At 33.4% G+C, this 16,319-nt stretch overlaps 1 protein-coding gene across 5 annotated transcripts in view; it reads left to right on the forward strand.

Moving 5' to 3' along the window:
- Positions 1-543: 543 nt before the first annotated feature.
- The window catches only part of LOC127852290 (putative protein tag-278), an 82,022-nt gene continuing 66,246 nt past the window's right edge, over positions 544-16,319 (forward strand). For 4 of the 5 annotated variants that reach the window (XM_052386212.1, XM_052386242.1, XM_052386233.1 and 1 more), the window contains exon 1: positions 544-655. The gene's annotated coding sequence lies outside the window, so the exon portion shown is untranslated. The remainder of the gene's footprint in view (positions 656-16,319) is intronic. The other variant, XM_052386217.1, reaches the window with a different exon arrangement.

Here is a 16,319-nt window from a genome sequence, read left to right on the forward strand (position 1 = left end):
AACGAATTGAGCAAGATTTAATTAAAATGAGACATTTAATGAAACAACCTTTTCCTGGGTAAGACCAGTACTTGGGGTCTTAAGGGTCATCTAAAGAACACTCACACTTAAGGGAGCAATACCAAGACCCCACAGTCGCTAAGCGGACACCATATCCACAACGCCGTAGCCACTGAACCAGCTTTGAATAACAGAGGCTGAAGAAGCACGCAATTATAAGATATAAGATCTTAAAGCTTGGCTGATATAAAACACTTTATCATCAAGCACAAAATGTAATTGGATTCTTTGTATACATTACATTTTTATTGAAAGTCTTGTAATGTTTTGTACACAATAATTTACATGTATTACAATACATGATAATCAAATATCTAAGCTTTTGCCCGTAAATTAGGTAGCACCTATTATCATATTATTTTAATATAACTTTTTACACGGCATTTTGGTGTAATTTAGATAGGTTTCGGTAGATTCCGGTATATTTCGTTAAGAACCGGTATTTCCAGTGACAAATACAAGTCGGGATCCAGAACAAAGGGCCCTAACTCGAAACGAATTCCGCTTTTTTGGTTGCTTCAATGCTTGTCAAAACTAGTTTTCTTATATGATTTTTCAAAGTTTGCTTTGCTTCCAAAGGATCTAGAGGATTCCAGTAAGGCATATATAATTATATAAGAAATATTAATCAAAATCAATGTTTCGATTGTTATATTTATTTAAGCACGTCTTTGTACCAATTTTAAATTTTGTGAGGCAACTGGAAATATCATAGCTAAAGAAACTTCAGCGTACAGTTTATATAGTATTGACAGACCTGTACGCTGAAGCTAACCCCGTATCAAAAGTCAACCAGAGTCGTAACATATTTATGTCACGCTATAAATCAAAGAAAGCTCATTTTCTTGGATACATTTCTACATATAATGGTGAATGAATATAAATTCTGCATCGAGGAATATTTTAAGGTTCAAATGTTTCAAATGCATCTTACAATAGATGAAAATTACTCTCATCAGTCTTAAATTCACAATTTTGACGCCATTGTCGCTTTGTCACGTGACGAGTTTTCATTTGGATACTTTCGGATCGACCTTGACATTTTACGCTGAAATTGTAAACATCACTTTCGTTTTCTGAAATCTATTATTTGTGATTAACAACTTACGTCTGGTGGATTATAAGACTGATTTCATTGTGAATCAGGTAGTTTTATATAATATTTACTTTGACTTTGTATTGACACTACAATTTGTTTACAAAATAAGCCAGAATAATTAAAAATACCGGGAAAAGTCATTCTGAATTTGAAAACACTTGAGCACATGGTTTGTTACTAAAAATAGAAATAACGTCATATGACCGTGAAATCTCGCATTTCAAGAAAGTCTGTCACATCGCTGTTTTTCTTTATATGTAAGAGCAGAATAGATACATTTTAAATGTTTAAGATAGCATTTTGTGAAAGAATATATCAGTTAAATGTGAAAAATGTCAATCTTTCCGATCAAGTGGTTGATTTGGGCCAACAACTGCATTTAAAAGCTGTTTTGGACCGGTCTTTGTTAACTGTCAACTTTTCGGGAATTTCTGGTTGACTTTCCTAATGGGGTTGGTCCATAACTATAAAGTCGCTCCAGTCAAAAATCATAAAAAGCGACATTTAAAGTTATGGTAGCCAGAACTAGAAATATCAAAGACAATAGTTTGAACTTTGATTCAAGTGTCTGTTACTCCTAGCCCTAGGCGAGTTCTTATCATTCTGACATTGTGTCTTATTACTTACCCTATTGGTGTCAATCCTTTGATGATGTGATGATAAAAAACATCTGTAAATTCGAGTTCTTTTTGCTTAACAAATGAAATCATATTAGTCCATATAAAACATACTCCCAGAGCCTTTGATAATTTATGCTATGGCGGCTCTGGCAGTACATATGCCCATGTTCATATACACAATCTCAAATCTGATTTCATGCGCATCACTAAACAGACGTTATACGTTGCCAATAATACTCATTTATTTTTATAAACTGGAAGTACAATTACGACATTAATATCCATTTTACGCATTTACGAAAAAAATCTGGTCGTACCCATACATCTGCTTGAGCGAGGCGTGATTTGTTGGTCTCTAACCTAACGGCGCTTTTCGTTAATTTAAATTACCGAAAAGTTGTAGACTGGGTTCATATATTAATGTCTATTCTGTCGCGTGATTTCCTGTAACTTGTAAATCCGTCAAAAACAATATGCCTGCGCGCAATGGAATGCTGGCTTAACCAAAAGCGGTTCAAAACAACACTTTTTATCATATAATGACTACATACGGTGTCGTCTAACCATCCTGACATTAAATCTGTAAACCTCGAAAAAGACATTGTCGGCCCGATATTAAACGATTTGATTGCATCGGTGGCTTAAAACGTTGGGAAACGGATGAGACAGTGAAATAAGTGGTCATTTACTTAGCTTACTAGTTGGCTTGTGTTTTCTTGTCAAGAAAAATGAAGAAATAGTATTAGTCATGAGTTTTAATGTGTAGTTGTATTTGCATCATAATTCAGAATGGAAAAACTAATACAGTAACTGTTAAAGAAGCTACATAATATATTTATTATAATTGCTGCAAATGTTTCTGTAAAGTCAGTAATACACCCTTCAATATCCAAGAACACGGGTAGTACAGTACTTCCTGTATTTTTGGATATGGTAGTACTGGTACTAATTGATTTTAAGCGTTACTCCTTTTCTTTCTGTCAGTGGCAGTACCGTTACTAATTTCACAAATCCTTATCTGGAGCTCTGCAGAAGTCCATTTTTACCTCAAATATCGTCGAATTGAAGTTAGATAGGCAATAATTATTAAGTTGAATGTCTGCTTAAATCGTAACACAATTACTAACCTCACACCATGTTTTGAAACAGATTTAAATATCGACCAATCAGAAAAATGTGGTTTGTCTACACCACAGTGTAACATGTACGCCTAATTTCTCTTTACAATAACAGCGCTTTACTATATAACGCTCTCTGCTTACATCAGACGAACGCCAACTGTGTTTTCCCGCCGTTTATTCTTCACATTTAAACCAGATGGTTTACTTGGAGATTATGTTATCGATTAATATGTACACAGCGATTGAATCGAGAGATATTGAAAATTTGAATAGTGGTTGGATTAAAATTGCTCAGGCATGCAAAATTCAAAGTGTCATTACATAATTTTTACGGAACATTATCGAGAAATGAATTATCTATACAGGTATGTAAATATTATTGTAATCCGTTGATGTTAAGTGTCTGATATCGGGGCTTGAGTGTTGCTCACAAAATCCTTGCGCAACAGTATAGACAAAGAACTAAAACTTTCTACCATTGTTTTAGTCGTTCCCCGGTTGTACGCTTCAAATATTACCAATATAAAATGTAGCTTAAAATTTGAGCGTCAACAAGTTGGACTAATATCACGATGTGCAAAAGATTGGTGTAATGTAGAGCTGCGACGATTTGAGCCGATGCATCGAAAATCGGTTTTAAATACGTTGATTCGATTACAATACCAATCCTACCAATTTCGATTCGATTCTTTAACATATAGACTTAGATACGTAAAGCGCGTTATACTCTGACTATTTGATACAGGAAGGTATAGGTTTTATATATACCTGTAATTACGACGCGCGCGATTTGTTATTTATTACTTTAGTCATCCAATCAATAAGCGCGTTATGGTCTTCTTTTGGAAAAAGCGTCGAAATGGCTGAAAAAGTTGTGGCTGACAAATTGAAATTATCAGATGCGTCTAAGAACTAAAATCAAAAGTGTTGCAGTATTTTGGGTTTCCGGATGGTAGCCCTCCCGATAAAGCTACGTTTACTGTGCTTCATGGACGTGGCGTACCCTAAGTCCGGCTCAACCACTAATCTAATGCAACATGTCAAACGCAAACATAACGTTGATTTAGCAGGAGGTAGCACCAGTGCAACTACTCAAGTCGCCAGCATTATTATTATTTATTTATTTATTATATTATTGTGTAGTCAACACAATCTTCTAGTCAGAAGTTTATTGATATTAATATTGAGTTCCTAATTTGCTATTCTTTTTTATTTGTTTTATTGAAATATTGACATAGTTTGTCAGAAAATTGGCAGTTTCTTGCTAAATATTTCTTACAAATGTTAATTTAACCCACTTTCAACAGTTTTTAAAACACTGTTGAACCAACCAAACTATATCTAACAAAAACACACAAATGCCCAAGATATCTTGATATGCAACACATTTGAACAGAAGTGATTATTTTGAGGTAGAAGAGTGAATATATGATAAAACTAGGTTGAAAGATAAATCGAATAGAAACAATCGGTATCGGACTGTCTGTAATCAAAATCGAATTGAGCTGTTGGTGAATCGTTGCAGCTATAGTGTAATGTGACCTCACCGCTTTTTGTTGGCAACATTACAACAGTTCCCAATATGGTTGATAGATCATACCAAAGAATAACAAAGTAAATAAAAGGCAATTATTTCTTGCTTTAATGGTACCATTTGCATGAGTTTGTGTTTTAAACAGGTAAAAGTTGATAAGTTTTTGCAGTATCAGTGTTCCTTAGCCTTTGGAGTGTTGATAAAAGTTTGCACCTTTGGACAATAGACGGCTCATTGAAACTCTCAGCAACCTTTTGTGTTATAAAGCTAAGAGTTGAATTATTGCAACTAGAAATCATATTTCAGTTTTTTTGCTTTTATTTGTTACAGCCAGTGCCATTTGAATTTTGAAAATCAGCGCGATAAACCATGAAATTGAGAAAAATAGTGCGATAAACCATGAAATTGGGAAAAATTGAGCATTATAAATATTATTATAAGTAACAGAATTAAAATTGTTTTTAAGTGCATGTTCAGGGTTTTTTGTAGCCATTTTGGGAAAAGGAGTCTGGTCAAATTGGGAATGTTTTAATTGATAAAAGTGGCAAATTTGGGAATTATTTATCGACAAAAAGGACTAAATTAAAGTTAAATATTAGGTAGGATGTTAAAATAAAAAGCTGAGATCTAGAGTTAAAAAATCATAAGTCATAAGAGACTTATTTCTTAAAAAATTTTTTGTTTTTTTTTGTTTTGGAAATTGGGCTTTTTGGGGGAAATTTTGGTCATTTTTCTGGGAAAAATGTAGATTTTTGCGATTGGGAAGCAGCCGAAAATCGGCGTTAATTTTTAGCAAAAATAATCACTGTATATGATGTTCATGTAGTTCAAATGTTTTTAGTTGCTGCTCTTTTGACTGAGAGGGCAAATGTATCACTTACCTTAGGTTACCTTTGGTGGTTTACAGCAGGTCTTTTGATCCTCTGTAGTGGCCTCTTCTTCGTCCTCACTGGTTACTTATCTCAATGTGTAACTTCCCTTTATTATTATGTTACAATGTATATTCACATTTATAGCATGTCTATCCATAGTATCACCTCTTTTAATGAATACATACGAATTTTGGGAGTAAACAAATACAAAAACACGCGTGTGTGATATGTCAATCTATAGTTAAATGTGTATTTTTGGACATAACAACGAAAACATTTAACTCGACAATGTTTTGACAAAATACTGGCTAGACTTAGCTCCCTGTAGTACACTACAGTTCCATTATATCGCGATTGACGGGGTCCAAAGATCGCGATATATCCGGAGCGCGATATAAATCCAGACATGTCTGTCTTAGTTGTTAAGCAGTTGATGTGCAGTTAATGTGTCAAATTTCATCGGTGTTTTCATTTTATGTACGGTGCTGCTTTATCTTTGTATCGTAATACTTGCAAACCAATTTTACATGTACTTTTGTACAACAACAACAAAATATATATTTGTATAAAAGTAATATCGTAATTAAAGTTTTGATTACCGTGGAAATTGTAATGCCATTATTAATTTTTATTTTCAGGTACAATCATGGTAATATACACCTACATTTGTGTAGTGTATAAAAGATATACACCTACATTTGTGTAGTGTAGAAACCAAGATTTACGCTAGTTTCTTAGTTATTATTTTCACATTTTAATAAGCGATATGGCATGTAATGCGCTTAAACAAATTATCGTTGCATTAATTACGCACAATGTTAATGTTTCGTTTGATTCTCAAATGAGCTTTACTAAATTTGTAATCCAAAACACGCTTCCGAATTGTAATGCTAATGCGACATTAACAAATTCTAGCGTCAAATTAACAGTGCTAAAATATCCTTTGTCTCCATAAAAAGCGCGCGAAAATTATGCAGACATGTAGAACGTCGCATGGAAAGTGAGGGTGTATTTTGTGTTGTATAAAAACATGAACATCACGTCAGGCGATTTACGCATGTTCAGTGGGGAAAAAAACGCCCCAATCGGACGTTATTTCATCACATCTTTAAATTGTAACAAATGCCAAAATGTATTTGATACTTAAGAATAATTGCGAATGTGTGTGTGTACTGAGCACTTTTATCGTAAATATTTACCGGAGTTTGCTTTAAAACTGGAATATACAGGATTATCGGGTAATGATGAGCGATATCAACTTTATAATATAAACAAAATGAAACGACTGTATATACGCATAGTCAAACAATAGTTATAATAAGCTGATAATTAACAAAACGACAATTAAGTGTTGATTATTGATGTGGCTTCAAACTGCTAATTGTCTCAGCTAAAATATAATAGCAAAAACAACAAACTGACATTATTATCGAGAATGAGACACTAATAACTCAAGTGCTGCAAACAACTCAATCCGTGTTAAAACAGCACTGTCACTTACGGTCTGTTTTCACGCTCCACTGCGTGCCAAGTATAAGCTGCAAAATAACGGGTGATCAATTACTAGCCAGAACCGGTTGTTATCGCAGTTTGTATATTGTCAGATTATAACTTATCAACGAATTTTAAAAAAAATGTGTTTTTGTGATCATTCTTGCCGGATTTTGGGGAGCCATAGCCGATTCGCGATATAATGGACAGCGCGATATAACGGATCGCGATGTAACGGAGTTGCAGTGTAGTCTGTATTTATCTGTTTCATTTACAATTGTCAAATAGTATAGGCCCTTCACATTCAGGAGTTTCGCTGCCAATGGCCATTGTCCGAACTTGGGACATATTTTCAAAAGTGGCGACAATTTTTTCAGAGTGTCTAAATTTCATTACTGACACTATAATTATAGTCTTTGCTAATCTATATAGCAAGAAATCTGGTCTGGTACATTACTGAAGCATATAAAGTCATTAGATTGCGTTCAAACAAGTCCCTGCTGTCGTTGCTTATCATCAGGTTGCTAATTGCCCCTTTGTTCTAGATGAGAGTGACATCCTTTGAGAGATTATCATTTACAGCATCTGTTTCTACTATAAAGATCATCCCATTGAAGTTGTTAGAAATTATAAATACCTCGGTATTTTATTCAAAAGCAGTGGCTCTTTTTTCCAGACCAAAAAGAATCTAGCCGAACAGGCAACAAAAGCTATGTACTGTCTGATTAATAAATGCAATAACCTCGCTTTACAAATAGATATGAAAATTGATCTTTTTAATAAGATGATTAAACCTATTCTTTTGTACGGTTGTGAATGTTGGGGGTTTGGAAATAATTATATATTAGAAAAAGTTCAGTTGAAGTTTCTGAAAATTATATTAGGGGTTAAAGCCAGTATGGCATCTTGCATTATATACGGAGAAACTGGAGTAAAGCCCCTCCAAATTTGACATTGAAACTAGAATGATTTCCTTTTGGTCTAAATTGGTCCATCCATTGTGTTTTAAATTGTCATATCAAATCTACAACACCTTATTTAATATACATGCAATAGAAAATGCTAAATTTGACTGGATAGAGTGCATCCGAAACATTTTTGTTAAATGCGGAATGATGAATATTTGCAGGCTTCCTGAAAAGTCCCAAAAAGTGCCTGTCAACCGGACAGGCTGATGGAAAATTTAGCCTGTCCGGACAAAAATTCACCTGACCAAAAAGCGTGAGTTTATAACTGAAGAATTAAGTAAATTAAAACTCATATTTATTGCTATGTGCAGCCTATAAGTACACTCAATAAAGTAAATCAAAACACTTGTGTGTTCTAGTGATTACAGTGTATGATGGACAACAGCTTTAAATTGTAGTCAGACTCAAAACAAAATCACGCAGCACGATTGGTGTTGCCATTGAAGAACTTTAGCAACTACATTTATTTTCAGGTGTAGTTTTTTGTTATAACCTTTGTAATTAGATAGATGGTAATATGTCGGACCAATGAAATTGACCTTTTTGAAAAAACGACGTTTCAAAGGGAGAGCACTCTTAAGAACTAGTGACGCGCTAGTGTTCTTACTGACAAAAAGGCTTGAAATTCACAAAAAGAGTGATTCTAATGTTGCTTTTTTCGATCTTTTGGCAAGTATTAGACTTTTCTTTATTAAGTCATATTTTTTTGGCCTGTCACAAGGACCGGGGATATTAGAAACTTCGCCGGACCGTAAAAAATTTTGCTGGACAAGACCGGCGGTCCGGCCTTTTCAGGAAGCCTGATTTGGCAGTCTCATGATTTTCCGAATTGCACCTGGCTCATTCAAAGCGTAAAACAAAAACTTTCAGATCTGTTTATTAATGAATGGTACTCAGATATACATAATTCTAGTAAATGCAGTAATTATAGGCTAATTAAAGACACATTTGGGTTCGAATCATACCTTGTTAAAACTCCAGATAAATTTTTAAAACACATTATACAAATTCGGACAAGAAATAATGGGTTACCTGTCGAAACTGGAAGTTGGTACGGAATAGAATCGAACCAAAGACTGTGTAATTTATGTAACTCCAATAATCACATTGGTGATGAATTCCATTATTTACTTGAATGTAATGCCCTTAAAGATCTAAGAAAACGTTTTATTGATAAAAAATATTACACAAGACCTAATACTATTAAATTTAAATTGTTAATGTCCATCGATTATCATACTAACAGTTATTACAGAAAACTATGTATGTTCATTAAGGAAATATTGAAACAGTTTTAATTTAGAACTTATATTTTTCTGGTGTTGTTTTTCTATACAATCAAATAGTGTATGTTGTTACCCCCATGTGATTAATGCTTAACTTTTAAACATTCTCTCCCTTTAAATGTTTTTTTGTTTTTGTTTAGTTTGCTATGTAATGGCCCCTTCAATTATGTATTTTTTAATTTATGTTTGTGTAACTTTTGCTCACACTGTCATGTTATGCATGAAATGAGCTTGAAATAAATAAACTTGGAAACTTGGTTTCACGCTTAATTAAACACAAACACATTAGGTTGAAATCAAAATCAGCATTATTTGTTTTTTAATCTTCTGAAGTCTTCTGAATGTATTTGTTGAACTTTTAAACATTGTCTGTCCTCAATCATGATGAAATTTAACATTAATAAGAACTGTCAGTTGTTATATCAACAAATACAGATCTTGTTTGGAAGGAGGATTAAGCGCTGTGCAAATAAAGTGTTATTTTCATATTGTCATATATTTTTGCGATCTTATGATATTTTTGCGATCTAATGAAACTGTCAACTATGCTGATATAGGTTCAGGGATTTCAATAAGTTTTTAAAAACCAGAAGTCAAATGACCATTGTGCTTGAAATTGTCAGGGGTCAAATTAACTTTTCAGGGGTCAAAATACTGAAATCTAGGTATTTTGTGTATGGATATTATTTGATTGCTCTACAAATATTGCTTTGTATAACTTTTAGTATATCTTACTCAACTAAAAAACACCTTTTTCTGTAATAAAACATACATTTTATGTTAGTTTCATGGTAACATTTGCATCAAAATGATGCAAGGAAGATAATAAAAAAATTAATATGGAGGAGTCAAAAGTGACAAAATTGTGAAATGCTTGCATCAAAAAGCAGGATTCTGCTTCACTTGAAATTCCTGTTGGTTAATGAGTTGAAATAAAGTGTTATAAAATAGATAATGAAGTAAATGTTACTTCATGGTGACAATTTTTTTTATTTTAGAGCTGGAAGCAAATAAAAACTATTACAATCATATTCTTTCGTTTTGTGTTTTTAACATATTTTAATTAATTAATTTGAAATATTTATGCAGCCTACTGTTGCAGTTATGTTAACATTATTTGATTATTTTGGTCAACTGTGTTATTTTTCATATTTAAAAATGTTATTTATATAAAAAAATAAAGGTATTAAGACTTATTTAAGTTATCTCTTGTAATTTGGGTAATTATTGGAAATCATAGTAATAAAAGTAATAACATCGTCAATGACATGAATTAAGTTAAGATTTTTTGAAAATGATAGTTCCCAAAAATTTGTACTCTTTGTTTACAGTTGCTTAAAAAGTTCTGTACTCATTCACATGTTTGAGGGCTAATACCATATCTTTCCAATTTATATATTAATCGTTTGTGCGAGACCCTGTCGAACAAATTCATGAAATCCGTACCTGTGTCAATTTCAACTCCTCAATCTAATATACCAGTGGTCCATAACTCTCAGTTGGTTGATCAGGCTCCTATAATTCCAAACTTTCTATGTACATATACATGTATCAATGAATAGATTATTGAAGTTCATATGGTAACATAATCATATACGAATTAATTTTGTCATCAATTTGAAGATTACAAAAGTAAGACTGACCTTGCTGTAGTTTAAAGCTAGTTTAAAAAAAATATCCTTTCTTTAATAATGCTGTCATCCATTAATTAGGCACAATGCCTGACTTGAAGGAACTGTTGAACATATGGGACAGAGGTATATGGATTATATCTGACAGCTGTGACAATACAATCAGTTGAACTTGGTGTGGACTTGGAGACTTGGATGTGTTAAGTTCTTTTAATAGTTAATTAACTTCTTCTGGTTTAAAATTATCATCATTTGATAATTTCTCGAAGTTTATGTTCTCCATATTATCAAAATTTTCATCAGTTTCATCTGTAAATACATGGGTGAAGAATGTCGCCTTAACCTCTGCTTTTTCCTGGTCACTTTTAGCTATCAATGTTTTCCGGTCTTTAGTATCAAGTACATGTAGCTCCGATAATTACACTACGTGTTATCCTTTTCAAGTTTGTATATGTCTAGAAAGTTTTGCAATTAGATTGGGCTGTCTCTGCTTTTTCCTTTTCACATTTTTACACTTATTTGCAATTATTGCTCTCACTTTTATTCTTGTCATTATAAATATTTGATAGTTTTCTCCATTATTTTGCCTCTTATACCTATACTATACATGCTTGATGTTTTTGTATTTCTTCACACTGCTCTTCATTTTGGTACATGTTTGTATGTGTTCGTTCATTTCATTATTCAGTATCAGGCTTTTTCCGCTCCATTTTGGGAAAACGCCACACTGGAATTTTGGGAATTTCGCGTCGTGAAAACCCCCATTTTGGGAAAAAAATTAATCGCAAAATTGGCTCAATTGGGAAAAATTTTCGCATGTAAATTATTTAAAACAGTGTTTCTTATATTTCAAAGAAGCAGTTAACTGGTAAATAACGACTATTTTGATAACTTATTATTAAAATTTTACAAAATATTATGAACATGTGTGATTAGTGCAGGTTTTTTAATCTGAATTTGGGGAAAAGGCTTGGCCTTTTTGAGGTGAAAAAAATCGCGGGAAGCGCCGGATTTTGAGGAAAAAAAGGAAAGTCTTAAATAATCATTAACATATTTTACAGTTCTTAAAACAAATTCAAGGCAACAGATAATTTAATTATGCAATACTTTCTGTTTTCTACACCAGATCAGGTCAACTTATATATTTAAAGGGTAAAAATAAAAAAATTAAATTTTTTTTTTTTTTTTTTTTTTTTTTAATTGGGAATTTTTTTTTTCAATTGGGAAAAAAACAACCAGATTTGCATTGGGAATGGGGCCGAATTTCGGACCCGTGGCATAGGGCGGAAAAAGCCTGAGTATAGTCATAAATATGTCTCTCATTTCAATAGTGCCCTTATTCTCCATTTATTCATCCCAATCCAAGGTCATTCCTTCTCTTACTTTCTCGAATAAAGTTTTTTATAGTTCAATTTGAAAGTTTTTATCTTGGTATATTTGTTATAGCATACAACAATTTAATAAACTTTATGAATTTATGATCACTGTGTCCCAAACGGTCCTGGTAATTAATGTTGTGCACATTGTTGGAGTCATTTGTCATTATCAAGTATATGATTGATGGTTCCTGTCATATACCGAATCTATTGGGTTTATCAACTATCTGTTCAAAATAGCAGTCCCTTATGCATTTTTAAAACTTGCACTTACATGTACTATATCTCTTCAGACTTGTTTTGATCTTCTCCCAATTAATGGCTGGGAAGTTCAAGTCCTCAAAAATCAGTACATGCTAAAATGATTTCTCTTCAAGGATGCTAATTTGTTTATGTAGTTTGTTCAATAGATCATAATTTTATAAATTGTTTTCATGATTAACTTGTCTTATTGATTTTTACTTAGAACGGGTTTAAGCAAGTGATTAATTTCAAAGACTGCTTTACATTAAAAGATATGGGAACAGCCAGTCTCCCTGTCTTATCCCAGTAGATCCAGTCATAAATACACTCAGATAACTACAGATTACCAAATGCATGTCTTGTAAAGGTATTGCCCTATGTAATGCTCACACAATCGTAATTTAAGCATTTAATTACAGTGAAAACTCGCTATTAAGACCACTTGTGGGACTTTTCAAAAGTGGTCTTAATAGCGAGGTGGTCTTAATTCTGAGTTTTCATGAATTTGATGGACATATAATTACAACAACGTAAATATTCACTGAACTTTTATCTGTTTGCATACAATATTACAGTCATCCGTTTATACATTGTATTTATACATTGTACAAAGATAGTATTTCAAGTTGTTCATTAAAGAAGTGTAAATACATGTATATGTACTTTTCATCAAGATCCTTGATGTTTACTTAACGAATGAGTCAATTGTCGTCTGCTTAGCATTTTGTCGAATAAAAGTCGAGATTTTCTTTTTAGAATAGCTTGAACCCGAGTCTTTCTAATGCCGAATAAATCGTCGTTGAGATTTCCCATCACTTGCGTCGATCAAATCAATCTTTTCTTTTAAACACAACTCTTTCCGTTTTCGCTTATCCATTTTGAATAACGATATGGTATAAAAGTCGGTTTTTATATCCATCACGAACAAAACCGTGTTACTCAAATATCCTAACTGTTAAATTATTCGCCGTAATAAATCTTTAAAGTGTGTACCAAACAACTAACAATTTACCCATCAAAGACTCAATAATAATAATAGCTAATTGTCAATCAAGGGTTAAAAATTATAACAAGTGCCGAAAATCTAACACCTGTGTCGCAAATCGATGCCAAAAACCGTTGTCGTTAATTGTGGTTAATTGGGTCAGAATGGCTTCGTACACAAGCCTGATAGTACCACAACATCAGATTAAGTAAGGTGTGAAAATTACTGGTCGTTTGGCGGGTGTCAATTAAGAACAATATCGATAATTGGTACTGATTAAAGTGGTCGTAATAGCGGATTAGCGGGTTGGTCGGATTAGTGAGTGTAACGACCATTGAAATATAGAAGGAACAAATCGGGACTGAAAAATGGTGGTCGACTTAGCGAGTTGGTCGGAATACCGAGGTGGTCGTAAAGAGAGTTTTCACTGTACTGATTATACAATGTAACTGGAACAGGATTTCTGGTAGGTGGTGGTCTGGAATCCATGAAGATGGGAGTCCACATCCACCAAATGTTTGCTTGGTTCAGCATATTGTGTAAGTTGCGTGAACAGGACTGGTGATTTATCCCTAACAATGTAGGCCATTATGAAAACAACTTTCTTGTAAAAAAGCTTATTGCTCAAATATCTTTTTCCAATGATTGATTTACTGAAGAAGGTATAGAAAACAATTCACAAATTTTCGTCATAAATTATTTATATTATACAGTAAAAACTCTCTTTACGACCACTTCCGTATTACGACCAATTCGCTAAGACGACATACATTTTTCAGTCCCGATTTTTTCCTTCTATATTTCAATGGCCGTTAGCAACCCGCTAATCCACTATTAGTATTACGACCATTTTAATCAGTACTAATGAACGAAATTGCTCTAAACTGACACCCGCCAAACGACCAGTAATTTTCACACCTTACTTGATTTGGTGTTGTGATTTGATCAGGTTTGTGTACGAAGCCATTGTGACCCAATTAACCACAATTCAAAACAACTGTTTTTGGCATCGATTTGCGATGCAGGTGTTAGATTTTCGGCACTTGTTATTCTTTTTAACCTTTGATTCTTGATTGACAATAAGCTATTATAATCGAGTATTTGATGGGTAAATTGGTAGTTGTTTGGTACACACTTTAAAGATTAACTATCGGGAATAATTTAACAGTTAGGATATTTGAGTAAGATGGTTTTGTTCGAGGTTTGAGCGCGTGACCAACCTGTATACCATATCGTTGTTCAAAATGGCGAAAACGGAAAGAGTTGTGTTTGAAAGAGGATTGATTTGATCAACGTGTGTGATGGAAAATCTCAACAGCAGTTGGCAGATGTATTAGACATTGGAAAGACTCTGGTGTGTTATTCGTTATTTTTTCTTTCTCTCCAAAACGTTATTTGCTCGGCTCCGTGGTGTCATTTGATAGTTGGACATGAATCCGCTTAATGAGATTTGTATGCAGCTGATAACCTATTACGTTGGGACCAAACAAATTGCATAAGCCATAGAAAAAAAAAGCGCTATTAATAGAAATTGCCGGTTATGAGAAACTCCTGTTTAAGCTATGTTTGAAAAAAATATGTCAGATGTGAAATGTCGTCTGCAATCCTAACATTTAATTGTATAACCCATTCTTAATGTTCTTATTTTTCCTTTCAAGGTTCAAGCTATTCTAATAAGAACAGCTGAAGTCCTTAAGTAAACCTAAAGGATAGTGTCATGATGAAAAGTACATGTAAAGTATTTTCACTTCTTGTTTGAAAAGCCTGACATATTTTCTTTGTACACTGCATAAATAAATTACTGCTATATTTTATGCAAAAAATATATAAATTCATTGAATATTAACGTTTTTGTATTATCTGTCCATCAAATTTATAAAAACTAAGAATTAAGACCACCTCCCTATTAAGACCACTTTTCAAAAGTCCCACAGGTGGTCTTAACAGCGCGGTTTCACTGTAGTTGGAAAAGATATTATGCGAAATAGCAGGCAGCTGCAACCTGCAGATTGGTCAACACAAAATATTTAAAGCTCTTTTTTTTGTTGTATTTTTAGCTCATCTATTTTTTGAAAAAAAATTATGAGCTATTGTCATCACCTTGGCGTCGGCGTCGGCGTCGGCGTCGGCGTCGGCGTTGGCGTTGGCGTTGGCGTCGGCGTCCGGTTAAGTTTTGCGTTTAGGTCCACTTTTCTCAGAAAGTATCAATGCTATTGCATTCAAACTTGGTACACTTACTTACTATCATGAGGGGACTGGGCAGGCAAAGTTAGATAACTCTGGCGTGCATTTTGACAGAATTATGTGCCCTTTTTATACTTAAAAAATTGAAAATTTTGGTTAAGTTTTGCGTTTAGTTCCACTTTTCTCAGTAAGTATCAATGCTATTGCATTCAAACTTGGTACACTTACTTACTATCATGAGGGGACTGGGCAGGCAAAGTTAGATAACTCTGGCGTGCATTTTGACAGAATTATGTGCCCTTTTTATACTTAAAAAATTGAAAATTTTGGTTAAGTTTTGCGTTTAGTTCCACTTTTCTCAGTAAGTATCAATGCTATTGCATTCAAACTTGGTACACTTACTTACTATCATGAGGGGACTGGGCAGGCAAAGTTAGATAACTCTGGCATGCATTTTGACAGAATTATGTGCCCTTTTTATACTTAGAAAATTGACAATTTTGGTTAAGTTTTGTGTTTAGGTCCATTTTATTCCTTAAGCATCAAAGCTATTGCTTTCATACTTGCAACACTTACTAACTATCATAAGGGGACTGTGCAGGCAAAGTAATGTAACTCTGACTGGCATTTTGACAGAATTATGTGCCCTTTTATACTTAGAAAATTGAAAATTTGATTAAGTTTTGTGTTTAGGTCCACTTTATTCCTACAGTATCAAAGCTATTGCTTTCATACTTGCAAGATTTATGAACTATCATAAGGGGACGGTGCAGGCAAAGTTATGTAACTCTGACTGGCATTTGGACGGAATTATGGGCCCTTTATACTTAGAAAATTGAAAATTTGGTT

The sequence above is a fragment of the Dreissena polymorpha genome, chromosome 1, assembly GCF_020536995.1.
Source record: "Dreissena polymorpha isolate Duluth1 chromosome 1, UMN_Dpol_1.0, whole genome shotgun sequence".
NCBI classification, from domain to species: Eukaryota; Metazoa; Mollusca; class Bivalvia; order Myida; family Dreissenidae; genus Dreissena; species Dreissena polymorpha.